Consider the following 19,331-nt stretch of genomic DNA (forward strand, 5'->3'; position numbering starts at 1 on the left):
TGTTTCCGCTAGGTGGCCACCCAGCACGGGCACACAATAGATGCTTTCAGTACATGTGCGCGTGCAGTTTGAACCGCGAGTGAATGGAAGCCAAAGCAGGCTCTCCCCGCTCAGAGGCCCTTCCGAGATGGTTGTCAGTGGGTTCTGGTCACCATGGCAACAGCTGGCCGCAGCCAGGCCATCTAGGGAACGAAGGTAACCACGGGGCTCTTTGCAATATTGGGGAAAGAGCACAAAGGTCCTGGCCAAGCGCACATGGACAAGAAAGACAATGTGGCTTTCGGAGCCTCCCCTTTCCAGGGCACTGTTTTGCTGTTTGTGGGCAGCCAGCATCAGCTGCAGGTAAACCCACAAAGGATTTAAACTTTGGTTGCATAACAGGGAAAGGAACAAAGGGAAGGGTGGGTGTTGGAAAGAGGAGGGAATCCTGGTCCCTGAGAACCTCTAGGCGCTTGGCCTTGACACACATAGACCTCTGTCATCCTCACCCAGGCCCTAAAGGGGCCACATCACGTCACAAGGGTCCCCTGGGACTCTTCCAAGGCCACACAGTTTGCAGGGCTTTGGCAGTCCAGATTAGAAACCCAATCTGCGTTGCCAAAGGCCATGTTTGTTCCTTCACTTCAGAGCCACCTCATTGAAACTGTTGAACTTTGGACTTGGTTAGAGGGAGGCGGGGGTGTGGGAGTAGCAGGGAGGTGGTGAGGAAGGCTCGGGGAAGTGTTTTCAACACCTCCGGTAGCCAGGCCGATGTCTGTTGGTTGTATTCTGGGTGTTGCCCTTCATAGTAGCCGCCCCCTCCTCTTTATCAGCTTTCGTGTGTGGATTCATCTGAGCCAGACTTTGGGTGACGCACCCCCGCCCCCAGCTCTGGCCAAGTTAACCCAGTAAGGCAGTGGTTCTCGTATTCCCTTGTGGGTAAGAATGAAGATGATTTAAAATGTCAACTTCTGCCTCTGCCTCCAGAGATTCTGACCCAGTGGCTGGGGGCAAGGATGCCCTAGGAATTGGCATTTAACAGGCCCCAGGATGACTGTGATGGATGAGCCCATTGCCTGCCCTTTGAGACGTCCAGGGCCTCTGCCTTCCCCTGTATGTTCCAGGTGCTCTCTGGAAGCCCCCAGGTTTCAGGGCCCTCTTATTCCAGTGCCCCAGCTGCTTCTGCCCTCTCCTCTCTGCTGGTCCCTGGGAACAATTTATCCAGCCCCCATGGCATGGTGTACACACAGCAGAGCCACAGCTGTCCCCAGCTGGCCAGCTCACCCTGCGCCCAGCCGGGCCACATACACCTGACACATTAAGCCCAGCAGCCAGCCCCCATGCTCTGTTTCATAAGGACCTGGCTCATGACCAGAGGCATGAGCTGGGCGGCTGTGCGCAGGCCGGGCCAGCTGTTCCTGACATCAGAAAGGAACTATGGTGTCTGGAGCCCTTTGGACAAGGAATTTGGGCAGAGAAGCATCCCATCTGTGAAGAAAAAAAACGGACTTTGGAGTGCCCCAGCCAGATGGGGCTGCTGCTCCATTTCCCTGCCTCAATTTCCTTACCTGTAAAAGTGGGGACAAGACCAAGGGCTCATCAAAGAGCTTCAGGAAGTTCAGGGTCCTCCTAGGCATGAGATTTGGCCATGAGCTTAGAGGTCAGGGAGATGTGTCTTCAGGCTCTACCCTACTCCTCTCTTTGACAGTGAGCCTCACCTGGGTACCTGCCTTCTGCCCTGCTGTCACACGTCCGCGCTTTTGCTCATCATCACAAGCCTTGGGATGCTGGGAGAAGTGGCAGAGGCAAGCACAGGATACTTGTCTGTCTGCCCCCCCCCCCATTTTGCTGAGAAGGAAACTGATTTTTTTTAATGTTTTTTATTTTATTTTTGAGAGACAGAGAGAGCACGAGCAGGGGAGGGTCAGAGAGAGAGGGAGACACAGAATCCGAAATAGGCTCCAGGTTCTGAGCTAGCTGTCAGCACAGAGCCCGCCGCGGGGCTCGAACCCACTAATCATGAGATCTGACCTGAGCTGAAGTCAGATGCTTAACCGACTGAGCCACCCAGGCACCGTAGGAAACTGATTTCTTATCCAGGAAGGGAAATAAAAAGACTAACCATGCTTCTGGTTAGCAGTCAAAGCAGAATTTGGCCCTTGATCTCCTGTTGGAGGTTTTGTGCTTCTGTGCTCTGGTGACCGCCTCATCCCTGGCCTGTAGGTATCAGGAAATCTGTGGCATCAGGAAATCTGCAAAATCTTTCTCCTGCACACTCTTGGAATCCTCCCAGGGCAAAAGGGCCAGGGAAACGCTTAATTCAACAGACTTGGAGGGCCACTCGTGGCATTTCAGATACCGTGGCAGAGAGCTGGTGTGACACTAGGGCTTCTGAGCAGGGAGAAGGCCTCCGTCAGTTTCCCAGCTGCATCCCTCTGCATCTGTGGGAGCTGTCAACCCCACTTCTCTGAGCGCCCAGATGATCTGGGATCCACTTTTTCTTCTTACAAGAGGACAGGCCAGCCCCTTTCAGGCAGGCTTGGAGTTCCTGCTCAGGGCAAGAGGTTGTATAGCATGACCTTGGAGATTGTTTGTTTGTTTGTTTGTTTGTTTAGAGAGAGAGGAGGAGGAGATTTATTATTTTTTTATGTTTATTTTTTGAGAGAGAGAGAGAGAGAGTATGTGTGTGTGTGTGTGCGCGCGCAAGCAGGGAGGGGCAGAGAGAGAGGGAGACACAGAATCCAAAGGGGACTCCAGGTCTGAGCTGGATTGCAGGTCCTGAACCCACAAACCGTGAGATCATGACCTCAGCCGAAGTCGGACACTTAATTGCTCAACTGACTGAGCCACCCAGGTGTCCCATGTATACTTCTGAAAGAAGATTTGCAGTAACATGTGTAGGACGTTGAGCACAGAGCTTGGGATCTGCTTGGTACTCAATAAATGGTAGTTAGTCCCCTCTATCCCATAGTCAGCTGGAGCCCATTACAAGTGCTCAGTAAGCATGTGGTTCTCTAGAACAAAAGAAGGCTCCAAAGGATTATGGTGATCAAAACGTAGTGATACAAGATAAGATTAGCTTTGGTGGATGCTACATATTTAAAGGCTGCTCCCGGGGAAAGACAATGAGTTTTCACCTTGTTCATGTTCTGGAGAACCCGATGGGGAGGAGTATATGGGACTGGATCGCCTGCAGCAGACAATAGCCCTGGTGCCCGCGCCCCACCCCCCATCACTCCCTTAGAAGATCACACGTTCCTGATGAACCGTTAATGCAGCCACACCTGCACCTGTTCAGTGGAGATAGACACCCCCCCACCCCCCAAACCCAATAAAATAGGGCCCTGGACAGGCCACCAATTCCTTGTCCTGCAGTGACCACAGTTCAGTCCCTATCTCCCACTGACCCCAGCCTAGTCTCTGTAACTCCAGCCCACCTTTCCCTTGGCTCATCTTACACATGCCTTCGGTTGCCTGCATCTGGGAAGACTTGGGGGCAGAGAGACAGACAGAGGAGACCCCTGACACAGACCTGACCTGGAGGGACTCCAGATCAAAAGGAGACCAATATTCTGGAGACGTGACTTAAAGTAAGAAACAGTTGGGGCCTTGGAGGGCTGGACAGTAGTGAAGAAGCCGTCACTCCAGGAGGGATCAGGGCAGCTTTCCGGAGGTGGGCACACTGGTGGGACATGGACATACAAACATGAAACAAGTACGACATTCGTACGACATTCCTGATAGCTCAGAGGAATAAACAGGCACAGCGCATAGCAGGATTTGTTCAATTTTGCTGGAGTATAGAGTTTACGGAGGAAAGTCATGAAGACCAAACTGGAAAGAGAAGTCAGGGTAAGCATTTGAACACCCTTGCACTCCAGACTAAGGAGGCCCAGCCATTCCACACACTTTGATTGTGCACCTGCTATGAGAACTGAAACAGATAGGAATTCACACTCTGTCCTTGACAGTGATTAGTCTGGTTGGGGGCAGGCTATTGAGAACCCTGGAGGGGGTCTCTGGAAAAAGCTTGATAAACCAGATCCGGGGAGAGATTGAGGATCTGTTTCTTTTACATCATGCCAGGGCGGGGGGAATGAACCTTTGGAAACAGGGCGGCTGCAGAGCGGGTGATTGGCTCATCTGTGCACACTCTGCCCAATGTTACAAGAGCATCAATGCCGCTTGTTGACTGGACTCCCCACATGAGTCAAAGCCAAAAACACGTGTAGAATGTTAAGCATTATCAAGCTCATTCATGAAAATGTCGAGTGGCAGATGGCTGAAGGTGGGAAGCAGAGGCAGGGCAGAGAGCAACGAGGAGATCAAGGATACCGATAACGTTAGTCTTCGTGGAGTGTGAAGAGATATGCCTGCAGTGGATGGACGAGAAAGGTCCAAGGCTGCTACTTCAATTATAAAGATGACTAATAGAGGAAGTAAAGTAAGTTATAAGTAATTATGTTGAATGTGTGGGCAAGGGAGGCAGGTTGTGGTTTTAATAACCATTGGCAGGAGTCAAGAGGTAACAGCTCAAATATAGGACAACAGTCAGCCACAAAGACATTTATTTACCAGTATGGAAATAAGGACCAGAAAAAAGTGCTAAACAAGAGATGATTCTTTCTGGGCATTGGAGATAAAGGAGAAAAGGAGGAGAATTGGCAGGAAACGCTTGTCTGTAACACACACATCTGATTTTAAGAAAATTAAAGTGTGTAGTTACTAATATTAAGGAACTGGGAGCCAGTAAAAGAATTGGTTCTTGGGGCACCTGGGAGGCTCAGTCGGTTGGGCATCTGAATTCGGCTCAGGTCATGGTCTTGGGATTTGTGGGTTCGGGACCTCCATTGGGCTTTGTGCTGACAGCTCAGAGCCTGGAGCCTCCTTTGAATTCTGTATCTCCCTCTCTCTCTGCCCCTCCTCCACTCACACTCTCCTTCTCTCTGTCTCTCAAAAATGAATATGTTTAAAAAAAAAAAAGGAAGAAGAAGAAGGGGCGCCTGGGTGGCTCAGTCAGTTAAGTGTCTGACTTCGGCTCAGGTCATGATCTCACAGCTCGTCAGTTCAAGCCCCTTGTTAGGCTCTGTGCTGACAGCATGGGGCCTGGAGCCAGCTTCATATTCTGTGTCTCCCTCTCTCTCTGTGCCCTCCCCTGCTTGTGCTCTGTCTCTCTCTCTCAAAAATAAATAAACATTAAAAAATGATATTAAAATGAAAAAGTTACCCCAACTAAGTTTTGATTTGCATTTTTTTATGTGTGGGGTTGAAAAACTCTTCCTATGGTTAAAGGCCACTTGTATTTCTTTTTTTCTGTGAACTGATGATTCTTATCTTTTGTCCACTTGTGTTAATTCATCTTTTCTCATTAATTAGTGTGACCCTTTATGAAGGAAACTAATCCTTTGACTCTTAATAATAGCAAATATTTTCCATTTGTCTTTTGACTTTGCTTGGAGGTCTTTTTTTTTTAATGTTCAGTTTTGAGTGAGAGAGAGAGAAAGAGAGAGATAACACAAGAAGGGGAGCAGCAGAGAAAGACAGTCAGGAGCAGAGAGCCCAATAGGGGGCTTGAACTCACGAACTCAAAGATCATGACCTGAACCAAAATTGGTTGCTTAACCAACCGAGCCACCCAGGCACCTCCTGTTTGTAGGTCTTCGCCACACAAGTTTTTATTTTTATGTGAATAGATTTCCCAATCTTTTCATTTATGTCTCCTGGAGTTTGTCATAACTCAGAAAGCCCTTTTGGAGATTAATAGGAAATCCTCTAATGTTAGGACTTTGCCTTTTTCTCCTTTTTTAAATCCTTTAAATTTTCTTTTCCTGAGACTCCTTTAAATTTTTTACCCATCAGAAATGTATATTGGTGTGGGGTGTGAGGTGTGTGTACCCAACTTACTTTTTTCCCAGCAGGCCAGTTCTGGGAAGGGCTGGAACAGAGACAGGAAGGCAGGGTGGTGAGCAGAGAGGTACGTGGAAAAGCTTCCCTGCAAGTGGGTGTAGAAGAAACCGGAGTGACACGCACAGTCAGGAGCCACTGAGATCATCCAGTTGTTCCCAGGGAAGCCTGAACTAGGGCAGAGGCAGCAGATAAGGTGAGAAGGGGGAGGGAGGGTCCTGGATATAGAATCCATAGGGCTGGGTTACTGGTTCAACAGGGAAAAGCAAAAGAAAGTGCAGGTTCCTGCTTCAGTGATCTGTAATTAGCAGAGAGAACTCAGTGCCTTAATTTCTGGCCTCACAGAAGCAGGGTACAAGGATTTGGAGTCAAAGGCTGAAGCCCCTGGGGACACCCAGGGAAGATGTTCAATAAGATATTGGGAAGGTGGGAGGGAGTAGCAGAGATCTGGAAGATGAATTTCCTCATCCCTCTTTTGAGGGCCAAGTGAAGGAGTCACACCTTTCCTAGCTTGGTTGGACAGGGTGTGCCCCACCCTGAGGGCTATGACATTTATCACATCTGTTGGAGGGACTGGTTCTTGACAGACTGGACCCAGAAGCCTAGAACTGGGGTCCCCGGAATAATCCTCTCTCAAAGTATTGTTGTTGGTTGGTTGGTCGGTTGGTCCTGTGTTTCAAGATGGAGAATGGGCTCTGAAGGAAGTGAGTTGTCCACTGTTCTAAATGGAATTTGCAAGAGAGCCTATATTACTACTACTGTTGGCAATGACTTCCCTTTCTAGACCACTTACTGCTGCACTAAATTAAATCTTTTATTTTATTTTTAAATTATTTTTAAATGTTTTTTATTTTATTTTTTTTTTTTGAGAGACAGAGAGAGAGACAGCACGAGCAGGGGAGGGTCAGAGGGAGAGGGAGACACAGAATCTGAGGCAGCTCCAGGCTCCGAGCTAGCTGTCAGCACAGAGCCTGACACGGGGCTCGAACCCACAAGCCGTGATATCATGACCTGAGCCAAAGCCGGACGCTTAACTGACTGAGCCACCTAGGCGCCCCTAAATTAAATCTTTTAGAAACACAAGTTGTACCACCTAATGCTCCAAAACCAGTAACAAACAGGCTCCCAGCGGTCAGTGCACAGAAACTGATGCAGGGCTCAAACCCAGAAAACCGTGAGATTATGACCTGAGCCGAAATCAGGAGTAAGATGCTTAGCCGACTGAGCCACCCAGGCGTCCCCAGAGGTGGGATTCTTATCCACGACCAAGGAAGCCAGACCTTTCCAGCCGGAGGAGTCCTATGCCTCCTCTTCCCCTCCGCGGCACAGTGCTCGCCCCCAGACTGATCACTTCCCGTCTCCGCCCCAAGCATTCCCGTCCTGGCCCTCCGCGAACGAGGTTAGGGAACTGGGCCGCGAAGGAGAGGAAGCGCGAACACACGCAAGCGGCCAGGCAGCAGGCCAGACGGCGCGGCGCACAGTCACGGCCTCGCGGTGACCCACGAAGCGGGGCAGCCAGCCTGGGCATCGACAGTGTCTAGGGCACGGAGACGCCAACAATCGGCAAAGCCCAACGCCAGGTTCTCGGGGCTGGCGGTGGGGCGGGGCCTCTGAGGGGGCGCGGCCACGCCGGGCCGTACCAATAGCTCGGATTCTCCGGGGGGGAGTGGGGCGGAGGAGTCTGGCCCTGACAGTGCGCGCGCGGCTGGGTTGGGCGGGGCGGAGTCCCCGAAGGCCGCGCCCCCACCCCCGCAGCCGGCGCGGGCTGTGGTAGCGCCTCAGTGGTGTGGGCCTGCGTCCGGCTCAGGTGGCCTCAGTGTTGCCGGGCCGCCCGCGGTGAGTCCTTGCGATCGTGGGTGTGGGGTTGAGAGGTCAGCGCGTCAGGGCTCGGGGTGTCGGCGCTCCTGAGCTCGACTGCTTTCGGCTGCTTCGGCTGCCCGAGCCCTCGGCGCTGGGGCAGGCTCTCGGGCTGGGTCGCTGCGTGTCTCAACTGGCGCTCTCAGGAAAAGCGCGGCTCCCACCCTGGCCCTTCCAGGGGCAGCCTTTCCCCTCGAGCTGACCTCTCGCGGCGGCTTGAGGGTCGTGGTTTTCACCGCCGAGGGCGCCCGACGGGCCCTTCGGCCCAGGGCCGAGCCTCGGCGTCAGAGGGCTCAGTCTGCAATCTCCGCGCTGCCACTCTCTGCCGAACCACTTTTCCTCTCTGAGGCTCAGTTTCCCCATCTGTACAGTGGACCTCAGGAGAAGGCCAGTTATTGAGGTAACTCACGTAGGAGATGCTCTGTGAATGCGACTGGGACCCGAATGTGACCCTACAGCATCCGGTGGACTCAGTCGAGGGCTCAGGGGAGCCTGCCAGCCCTCCCTCTCCTGAGAAATTGCACGGAGTGCGGGCAAAGGCATCCTTGGGGAGCAGTGCTCCTCCAGGGCAGGTGCCTTGGCCGCGGCTGCGACACACCGTTGCTCCGGGCTCTGCTGGTCAGCCATGACCCCTTGAGCTTATGGGAGCAATTGGGTAAGAGGTCGAGGTCTTCTGGGAGGCGGGGCGGGAGGGGGCTGCAGGGAACTTGACCTCGACATTTTGCTTACATTTCTCAAGACCGTTGTGTAAGCTGATGATAAGTACGGAAGAGTTTGGGTCAATTTGGGTCCATTTCAGTGAAGGTGGCTGCCCCTTCTCTGCGACCCATGAAACACGGCCTTTCCTCCGAGGTTGGCGGAACTGGTATTGGAGAGCTGTCGCACCCAGCAAGATGGGGCTGGAGTGGGCTGTTCTGGATTTGAATTTTGGCACCTTGGCAGGACACTTAGCTTCTTGGAGCCTTGGTTTCCTCCTCAGGAGTGCAGCTAGGGATACAAGTCCCATCTGCCGTCCAGACGGAGTGGAGGGTCTGAGGATCACAAAAGAGGGTCTTGGAGGGTGCCATTGAGAAGTGCCTGTGAGCAGAGCAGTTAATGAATCCTCTGGGATCCAGTGGCTTTACTGTGCTGTTCCTCAGGCCCTCTCATTTGGGGAGAAGACGTTGATTCCAGCTACTCACAAGTTCTGCCTGTGCAGATAGACACCCCCCACCCCCTTTGAGTGGCTGTGGGCAGAATAGTCCAAAAGTCCTAGTTGGTAGAGTGGTGAACCCAGATGGGAACACGTTCCTTTCTCCCTGCCCCTCTACGGAGGTCTTCTTTTCTTTTCGAGAGAACGGACAGTTCTTGAGTTTATTGTGGCTTGTGTAAGCAGCTGAGATGAGAAAATGTTTCATCGGGCAGGTAGCCTAATCATTGGCTGGAGTGTCCAAAAAAAAAAAACAGGGTTGCATTTCAGAGAATGAAGGATTAGCCTCTAGCTGTGTTGTGTTGAAAACTGCAGAGGGGTCTTTTTTTTTAATTTTTAAAAATTTAAAAAAAGTTTATTATTGAGAGACAGAGAGAGACAGAGCATGAGCAGGGGAGGGGCAGAGAGAGGGGGGAGACACAGAATCCGAAGCAGGCTCCAGGCTCTGAGCTGTCAGCACAGAGCCCGACGTGGCTCGAACTCACAAACCGCAAGATCATGACCTGAGCCGAAGTTGGACGCTCAACTGACTGAGCCACCCAGGCGCCCCTAAAGGGGTCTTAACTGCCCCAAATTCTTTGTGTCTAGGACTTGGGGGAAAGTAGCAAGTAGGTTTGAGATGGAGAGAACCCCAGGGATGTGGTTCAGTACCTGGAAAGGTCAATGACTGCAGCCCGTGTGGGTCAGGCAGGTGAATACTTACGGGCGGTAGAGGTTAGTGAAGGGCCACGGGGTTGGATGGTTGCCTGACCTGACATTTTAGGACCTGCCAGTGTCTCTGAGTTGGTTCTTCCTTAACCCCTTGAAAGTCAGGATCTGAGTTCCAGAAGCCCACCTGTGCCCCAGAGGAGTATTTGGGATTGGAACTGCTTGGCACGTCTAGAACATTTATTTGCTAAACCTATAGAACATTTCAGGTTAAGAAGAGTTTAGCTTTTGGACACAGATCTTTCCCTCTGATGGAAGCTTCTGTAGCTGTATCGCCTTCCGTGCTTTCAGAGGTCCCACTGCAACATCTCTGCTTCCTCAAAGCACAGGACTGGGGGGTCACGGAACACGACTTCCAGCTCTGGCACCGGCACCATGTGGCTTTTGGCAAACCACCCTGGGCCCGTGGGCCTCGATTTAATGCTTTGGGATTTGACTTCTATGTCAGATTCATTTGAAAATTAAAATCAGAGGGGCGCCTGGGCGGCTCAGTCAGTTAAGTTTCTGACTCTTAATTTTGGCTCAGGTTGTGATGTCACAGTTTGTGGGTTTGAGCCCAACTGCAGAGCCTGCTTAGGATTCGCTACCCCCCGCTCCTCACCCGCTCATGCTTGCCCTCTCTCTTTACCTCAGAACAAATAAATAAATAAAAATTAAAATCAGAAAAAATTGAAATGGAGAAATCACTGTTTTTATAAAAGCGTATTTTTTCTGTTTACAAACTATTAAGTGCTCATTATTAAAGTTAGAGAAACGTGCAGTGTACTCATAGCCTTACACTGAGACAAAAAACCACCACTGGTTTTTTGCTCTGTACATATTTTTCTTCACATATAAAGACATTTGTTATCTCACCTTTTTTTAACTTAAAACAACAGGAATTTTTTACTATTTAAATTTTTTTAAAACATTTATTTTTGAGAGAGAGAGAGGAAACACAAGTGGGGGAGGGACAGAGAGAGAGGGAGACAGAATCTGAAGCAGGCTCCGGGCTCTGGACTGTCCGCTCAGAGCCCAGTGTGGGGCTTGAACTCACCCGCTAGGAGATCATAACCTGGGCTGCAGTCGGACACTTAGCCAACTGAGCCACCCAGGTGCCCCTTACTGTTTAAATTTTAAACACAAAATCATTCTGTTAAACAGTCATACTGTTTTGAGGGTTGCTTCTTATTCCTTACCATGATGTTTGTCTATATCACTTTGTAAAGATCTACCTCATTCTTTTTTAAAATGACAGACTATTCCAGTAACCAGTATTATTGAAAAAAATGTATTTTTCTGCAGCTTTTTGCTGTTATGAATTCTGCAGCCGTGAGTAGCCTTTGTTCTTTATCTTTGTGCCATTGGGCAAATATTTTTGCAGTATGAATTCTTAGAAGAGCTGGAACGATGTTTATGAGCGTTTAAATGTATTCATCTAACAGACTGAATACCATATACCAGGCACTACTTGGGTCTTGGAGGTTTAACTGTGAACAAAACAGACACATCCCCATGGGTCTGACCTCTTCCTGAGGACAGACAACATCCATGGTTTGTCAAATGATGATACCTAATTTGGGATTTGACTTTTTCTTATATAGCAGATTCATTTAAACACGAAAATCAGGAAAAAAGTAAAATGGAAAAACGACTTTTTATAAAAATGTATTTTTTCTGCTTACCAAAAAACTAAGTGCTCATTATTAAAAAACTATTACAGAAATATACAGTATAGACTGTGAATGCCCTTCATAGCCTTCCACCGAGACATTTTCTTTATTGAGAAAAATACAAAGGAGTGTGTGTGTGTGTGTGTGTGTGTGTTTATAGAAATGGTGTGACTTTAAATGTCAATGGGTATTAAACTCCCTTCCAAAAACAATACCTTATTATGTTCCCACCAGCAGAGACTCACCATTTTTAAAATCAGAATTCTCAGGTCTGTTGTGATGATGTGATGCTAATGGCAGAGAGTGCTTTTATTTCCGGAGAATTTACCCCAGACGCTGCTAAGTTTGTCTTATGTATGCACACACAACATTGTGTGCATGCGTGTGTGTGTGTGTGTGTGTGTGTGTGTGTGTGTATTTTTAAGTTCTTCTGATGACCCCAAAAGGCTAGTGTTTTCATGCCCCCTTCACAGCGAGGGAGGCCATCTCAGAGACACAATCAGTAGTTCAAGGCTGAGGGTGAAGCCAAGGCCTCACCAGGGACCCTCTGTTTCCAGAGCCTTCACTTTCCTTTTGTGCTGTTATCTCATTTTCTGACTGTAGGGGAATTTTTTTTTTTTTTTTTTTTTTTTGGTGGAAGGGAAATCATGTAATACACCCAGTTGCTCAATCATATGATGTCCCTCCTGACTTCCGATACCAAAGCACCAGTAAGTATGTCTGTCTTTTTTAATTGAAAAAAACCCTTTTTTTTAAGTAAGTTCTGGTCTAACTCACACCCGTGAGATCAATAGTTACATGTTCTTCCTCCTGAGCCAGCCAGGCGCCCCCTCAGTATGTGTCTTATATGCATCTCTCTGTTACAATGTAAGAAATATAAGTGAAATGAGTATCTTATAGAGAGACAAATTCCATTTCTTTATCATCATCATCATCATCATGGAGACTACAGAACAAAGCTGCTTTTTCTGTGTAGTTCTGTTGTCTGGCACTTGATAGAAATTTAGACCCCTGACAGGTGGGAGAAGCTGCTACCCGGTTGGCTCGCTCCAGGCTTTGTTTGGCTCAGCCATGAAATGGGAGAAAGAATCCACGCTCCACCTGCCTCCCGGAATCGTTCAAAAGGTGTTTATTTTCCAGTGGTTAATTCTCCCTATTCTCGGCAGTGTTTCCATCCCTGTGGAATGACACTTAAAAAACATGTATTTATTTGGCCCTCAGGCTCTAAGCGTCTGTGTTTGGAGCCTGGTGCAGGCGCCCTTGAGAATTCTGTCCGGGAGGGGGACAAACGTAAAGTAAGCAATTACGGCAGATTGTGTTGAGGTTGCTCTGGAGATAACGCGGGCGAGATGCTAATCCTTGGTGCTGAGCCCAGCGCATGCTGAGGAACACTCAGGGCCAGAGCTACTTTTATTTGGGGGTCATGCAAGCCTCCATAGAAGAGGTGACATTTGATTTGGGTCTTGGAGGGTAGGCTCACCTCCCCCAGGGAGTGTAGGGTGGAGGTTTCCTGAGGCTTGGAAGCAACCCCGGCTTATCTCAAGGCGTCTTGTGATCCATTTCTGAGTGATGAGAAGGCTTTGAACTAGGTGGGTAATGTGACTAGGACGGGGCAGTGTATTCTTGTACTGGGTTTTCAGACCTCATTGCCAGCATCCTCCTTCCTGGGTGAATTGCTCATTTGGCAATCTTACTCTGCTTAAATCTGTATCCTACCGTTTTGGCATTTTACACCCTGAAAGTGTTCCTTTACCAACTCCCTTCCCAGGTGAGGTGTTCACATGAGTTGTGTACCTGTCAGGATGTGTGTGTGTGTGTGTGTGTGTGTGTGAGAGAGAGAGAGAGAGAGAGAGAGAGAGAGAGAGAGAGGGAGGGAGAGAGAGGGAGAGAGGGGTGGAGGAGCCTTATGGGGCCAACTGGCTCTTGGAATGCTGGTGGCTCCTGTGGGTCGGGTCCACTGGCACCAAATTCATCAGCCTGTTATGCCTGATGCTGGCTGGTGTGGCAACTTAGTTAACAGGCTAGAGTATGTCGTCAACAAAGCATCTGGGGGACCTGGTCCTTCTTCTGGGTGTCTTGTGGAGAAACTAATGGGGGGCTTTCTTTCACTTGTAAAAAGGTGACTGTGGAGTGGGGAAATCTTATTTGATTGAGGTGCTGGAGGGGGAGGCATTCTGATCTTTGCACAGCACCTGCACACAGCTCAGAGGGCTGGACACGCACCTCCCAGAAACGAATCAGTTTCGAGGCTAAGCTAGAATATACTGATGGGTTAAGTGGTGGTATTGTCAGCCATGGACTGTTTCTCAGAATTGGAGTCTTTTGTGTTTGTTTTGAGAGAGAAAGAGAGCGAGAGAGAGGGGGAGAGAGGGAGAGAATGAGCAGGGGAGGGACAGAAGGAGGGAAACATAGAATCTAAAGCAGGCTTTAGGCTCTGCGCTGCCATCACAGAGCCTGATGCGGGGCTTGAACTCACGAACTATGAGATCATTAGCTGAGCTGAAATCAGACACTCAACTGACTGAGCCACCCAGTCTCCCCTCAGAGAACTGAATTCTTTCAGAGATCCTGTGGTAGGAAAATACAGTGGGAAAAGCTGGCTTCTTTACCCGGTGGTGATAATGGAAGAAGATGGAGCCTGTGGGGTGTGCCCTCTGATGTGGGACTTATGTAATTTGCTTCTGGGTGAAATTTATGAATTATGTTTAGTCATTTTCTTTTTTATCTCCCCTCGTTTAATCTTAAGTGCCTTTTCCGGTACCCTCCCACCCGCTGCTCCCCTTCCACATGATCTGTTGCTTTGGTGCTCACGTAACAACACTGTGACCTTCTGATACTTTGATCCTTTGGCACACCTCCTCACTGCATTGGGTAGGCTGGGTCTGTACAAAGGTTTGAGAACCCGGTAGGAACACATGAACTTATGCTCACCTCTGAGTCCAGAGGTGTTCTCTATCTGTAGGTCACTTGGGGTCGGTTTTCAACACTGCAAACAGGGATGGTGGTTCTCGACTGTGTTAGCCAATTGGGCTCAGCTGCTTCTGTGGGTGGTGGGGTTTAGGTTGGGACACATTCCAAACATCAGTAGGTTTTTCTGGCAGGGATCTGTGGTCTCATGAAGAGCATTGTTGGTTTCAGTTAAGGATGTCAGAACCTTTGTGATTGTTTAAGAAACCACACAGTGTCATGTGGACAGGTTGGGCGCAGTCCTTTATGTAATGTGATTTGCAAACTCTAAAAGGTTGCGTAGCATGGCAACAGAGGTGGAAAAGCTCACTCCTCCTGCCTTGAAACCCCACCAGCCAGGTCTCTCTCCCTGTTAGTGACCTCACCCAGTTCCTGGTCCCTGAAGCTCTAAAGGCAAAAGACAGGTTGGCCTCTGCTTTCCTCTTCATTCTGGGTTTCCCAATACCATGCAGTCCTGTCTCTTTTTACTCTTTGACTCTCTCCCCTGCTGTGGTCTTATTACAGCCCCTTCCTTTCCTGCCGCACTCACCCTGAATTGGCCCCCCTGAATCCATAATTCCTTCCCACTCCTCCCCAGCGCTTCTCAAGATTTGTCCATGGTAGCTTGGTCTCCAAGCCCTGCTTTTTTTTTTTTTTTTTTAATTGTTTATTTATTTATTTTGAGAGAGAGAGAGAGAGTGTGTGCTCGCAAGCAGGGCAGAGAGAGAGGGAGAGACTCCCGAGCAGGCTCTGCACTGTCAGTACAGAACCCAATGCAGGGCTCCATCTCACGAACCGTGAGATCATGACCTGAGCCGAAATCAAGGGTCGGACACTTAGCTGACTGAGCCACCCGGGTGCCCCCTCCAAGCCCTCCTTTTATCACCCCTCCTTTGCTCAAAAATTTACAGTCGCTCTTGCTGACTTTCCTTCTGCCATTTACCTCCATGGAGGATGTGGGAGTGGCGTATAATAAAAAGGAGAACCCAATTCTCTCTCTCTTCCTAATGGCAATGTGGTTGGACTAGAACATGAATTCAGTAAGAATAGGCACCTCCCCATCATGGGCACGAGAGTGAGCCAGTGTGTGGTACAGTGCCAGGCGTAAGGCACTCTTGCTGAATACTGACTGAACAGAGGAATGAGTGAATGAAGGGGTGATTATGGCCCCTGTCTCCCTAATTGCCTGCTAAGCTTCCTCCTGCATTTTGACTGAGCCCAGATGCCAATGTTGGGTCTGATCTGCATTTTTCGAGACTATTTTAGGGGGAATATAAACCTTTTGGAGGATGTTAGTTTTCCATCTAGGTATGAAAATTTAAATGTTTCAAGTTCCTCCAGCAATTAATTGTTTATTCATTAACTCAGTAATTAATCATTTTATCACTGAAAAAGAGAAGGAGCTTGGGTACCTTCCCCACAGTATTCTAGGTCTTCCCAGATACTTCTGGATTGTGATCTGGATGCCAAAGACATGCAAAATTTGTTTATTTAAAAAATTCTACTGAAGTGAAAAGAGGGTTCTAGCGTAACCTTTGATCACTTCTCAGCCTTTTGGCTAAGATCAAGTTTGGTGTAACCTTTGAGTGTCTGTCGTATGTTAGGTCCTGTGCTGGGTATTTTATATCTTGTGTAATCATCCTAACATTGTGAGGATGGTCAGTGAGGGGACTGAGGCTGAGTGACAATGTGCCTAGGGTCCCATCGTGTGTAGGTGGCATATCTGAACCGCAGTCTATCTGCCTACAAGGCCCGTGTTCTTTCCTTTCGCAGCTGGGTTTTAAGTTAGTTGAATTCCAGGGCCAACCCTCTTCTTAGCCAAAACCAAACCCAAGGAGACAACTAAAAGCCGAGAGCCTCTTCTTTGAGAGAAAGACCCTGGGAGGCAGGTAATTGGACCAAAAGGGGGTCAGGGGAAGCTATTGGATTAAGCACAAAAAAACTCAGCTGAGCACTTCCTAGAAGGCAAGCCAGAGAAGGATGGGATTGAACAGCAAGCATTATTGGAAAAAGGAAGCGGGGCCAGTTTAGCACAAGAAGCCTTTTCCTGGGCCTTTGTCCGAGGCTCATTGAGTAAGGCCATGGAGCGGGTTCCATGCCCAGCAGGCATCGGTAGAGCACCTGTGAGTACCAGGCCCTCTTAGAGGTGCTGGGACTGCACCTATGTGTGGACAGGATGGACAGGACCGACAGGATGAGGGTGGCTCAGGCCCGGGCAGAGGGAATGTTCTGTAGAACAGAGGAGCATGGCCCACGGGGAGCCCTTCCTGGGACCCCCTGGGGTAAAGGCAGAGAACTTCAGTCTCCATTGTACTTCTGCAAGGGCAGGTCTTTGGGGGATGGGAGCAAGAGAAGGCTCCGCATGATGTGTTCTGTCAGGCCAGAGGGAAAGCAGGAGAATCCGGGACAGTGAGTGGGGAGAGTTCCTTTGCCAGCAGCGGGAGGCAGGCAGGCCGAAGTGGAGGCCCTGAGGGTCTTGGCACCTCCCACGTGCAGTGTCCTGCCACTTTGCTGTGGAAGTTGAAAGGCTCCGCTTGGCTTCTTGCCCACCCCGGGTGACCTTGGGCAGAGCTGAGACTTGTCAGAAGTCAGTACTGATTCCGTTCCAGTGCTTCTGGCTGAAGGGCCAGCAGGCCATGCCGTCGGGTGTGGAGTGGCGAGTCTGGCCCAGGAGATTTTGGTGACTCAGTCATGTAGCAGCTGTATGTTGAGCCCCATGTTATACCAGGCCTCCTGAGCACCAGGGGTACAGAGATGCCAGGTAGCTCCAGCTGGACACCAGCATCCACATGTTGCCAGGGATGGTTTAGTTTTGAGCAACACCTTTCAGTACAGCCAAGGTGTTACTACCTGATGAACTCCTGGTCATTCAATGAAGAGCTTCCATCAATAATTCTGCCCTGCTCTGAAAAGGTTTTGAAGGGCAAATAAATGGAGGAGAGGGTGCCTGTGATGCCCGGCTGGTCTGGGTTTGAATCCTGGTTCAACCACTTACCTGTTCCCTGCCTCGGGACGGGGTCCTTTAGCCTGTGTGGTAACTGCTGCTCCTGCACCTCAGAGAGTTGTTATAAAGACGGAATGAAATAGTGGAAGGTCGTCTTACAGGTGCTTAATACATGTTAATTGTTGCCACTAGTATTTGTTTAGGAAAAAATAAATAGATGAGGCAAATAGAAAATGATGACAGTGGGGAGCCCAGGGTTAAGGATGGTGTGTGGCTGCTGAAGGCTCTTCAAGTTTGTCCAGAGTTTCCTGATGTCCAGAGAAAGAGTAGGGGGATAAATCAGGAATGGGGAGTGACTGCTGATGGGTACAAGGCTTCTTTTGGGGGTGATGGAAATGATGCTCGTGAATTAAGTAGGAGTGGTGACTGCACAGTGGGTGAATATTCCAAAAACCACTGGGTTGCATATTGTGAAATGATGGATTTTATGATATGTGAATTAGATCTCCATTTCTTACGTATATTTATTTATTTTGAGAGAGAGAGAGAGAGAGAGAGAGAGTGAGCACGAGCAGGGGAAGGACAGAGAGAGAGGGAGAGACAGAAGCCCAAGCACACTCTGCGACATAAGTGCAGAGCCCAGTGCGGGACTTGGACCCACGAAACACAAGATCATGACCTGAGCTGAAATCAAGGGTTGTATGCTTAACTAGCCGAGCCACCCAGGTGCCCCTAGATCTCCATTTGTAAAAATCTGATTAATAGGCCATGAGTCCTTGAGTAGCTGGACTCCCACTGACCCTGCCTCTGGCCTCCCATGCCCTCTAGCAGGTTCTGTGCACCTGTGACACACACATTCACTGCTCACTGCATATTTCTGTGCCTCCCCACATTTCCAACTCTCTGGAGAGCCAGTGTGTGTCACTTCCAGCCTGAAGCATTTAAGAGCTGGGGCTGACCCCTCACCTGGTCCTGTCCCCACCACAGCATCATGGAATTTATGCAGTGAGGTCATGGGGTCACAGTGAGAAAGCTGCTTGAATACCGAGTCCCCTTATGGAGGCCAAGAGCCTAGCAGTCACCCTGCTTCCACCAGACATTGCATAAAGTTGGGCATTAAGCCGGCTGGGGGGTGTCGGTGTCAGAGGAAGGCGGCTTTTCCTAGTAGGGTGGCCGGAGATATGTCCTCATTGCCCCTCGCCCAGGTGTGCTGTGTCACATGGCACGTGTCTTCCCTAGCAGGAAGCCACAGCCGATACAGCAGAGCAGTGGCTTTCATAACCCAGGGGTGTCCCCGCGGCTTGCCGTGGCCAAGTACTCAGCAGCTCTCCTGGCAGCATCCATCAGAGGGAGCATGAGCCCGTCAGCCTCAGGATCATCCCGTGGTCCCGGTACCCCGAGTGACAGCATGGCGCCAAAGGATTTTGTTTTCCTCATCTCGAGGAGAACGTGGTTCTTGTCTGTTCTGTCTGGGGAGCACAGCGAGGGTTGTAACCAGCAGGGACAGAGAAGGTCTCAGGCCCTTCACTGTCCCTCTGGATTGCTTGGCTGAGGGACCGCCAGTAATCTGCTCGCCCCTTAGGTCTTTGAATCAGTGTCTGTAAAATGGGTGAAAGATGTGTCGTAAGAATTCAAGGAAAGAGTTCGTATGAAGTACCCAGCACGGCGCTCAGTAGGACTCCGTGGGCCTTTCTCTCTCCTGCAGTTCTGATGACTTGTTTTTTGAGACCCAAGGGCATCAACCCTTGTCTCTTGGGGTTTCTGAGGAATCCAGGTCATCAGATATTTGTTCGGCAGTCGCTGGAGGAGTACAGAGATAAATAAGCCAAAATTCTTGATCCTAAGTTGTTTGTGATTAGGTGGGAGACGCAGGTGTGGAAGTAGGAGAAGGCAGGTGCGGCTTCATGCCGTCACGAGCAGGACCAGGAAGTAGGGCAGGTTTTACAGAGGAAGGTGGTGCTTGAGTTCATCTTGAAGACACAGTTTTGATAGCTGCAGACAGAGAGGGAAGAACGTTCTTTGGAGGGAGCACAGCAAGGCAAAAAGAGGCAGCAAGTCGTGTGGAAGGCGTTGGGGAACCTGATGGCGAGGCCTTGGAATAAGAGTGCCGCTGGATTTTTTTTTTTAAACTTTTTATTTTTAACCAATTTTG

At 49.6% G+C, this 19,331-nt stretch overlaps 1 protein-coding gene across 1 annotated transcript in view; it reads left to right on the forward strand.

Moving 5' to 3' along the window:
• The first annotated feature begins 7,643 nt into the window (after positions 1 to 7,643).
• Positions 7,644 to 19,331, forward strand: part of LOC115299980 (NADPH--cytochrome P450 reductase) — a 58,419-nt gene continuing 46,731 nt past the window's right edge. The window contains exon 1 of the mRNA XM_029949527.1: positions 7,644 to 7,719. The gene's annotated coding sequence lies outside the window, so the exon portion shown is untranslated. The remainder of the gene's footprint in view (positions 7,720 to 19,331) is intronic.

The sequence above is a fragment of the Suricata suricatta genome, chromosome 8 (assembly GCF_006229205.1).
Source record: "Suricata suricatta isolate VVHF042 chromosome 8, meerkat_22Aug2017_6uvM2_HiC, whole genome shotgun sequence".
NCBI classification, from domain to species: Eukaryota; Metazoa; Chordata; class Mammalia; order Carnivora; family Herpestidae; genus Suricata; species Suricata suricatta.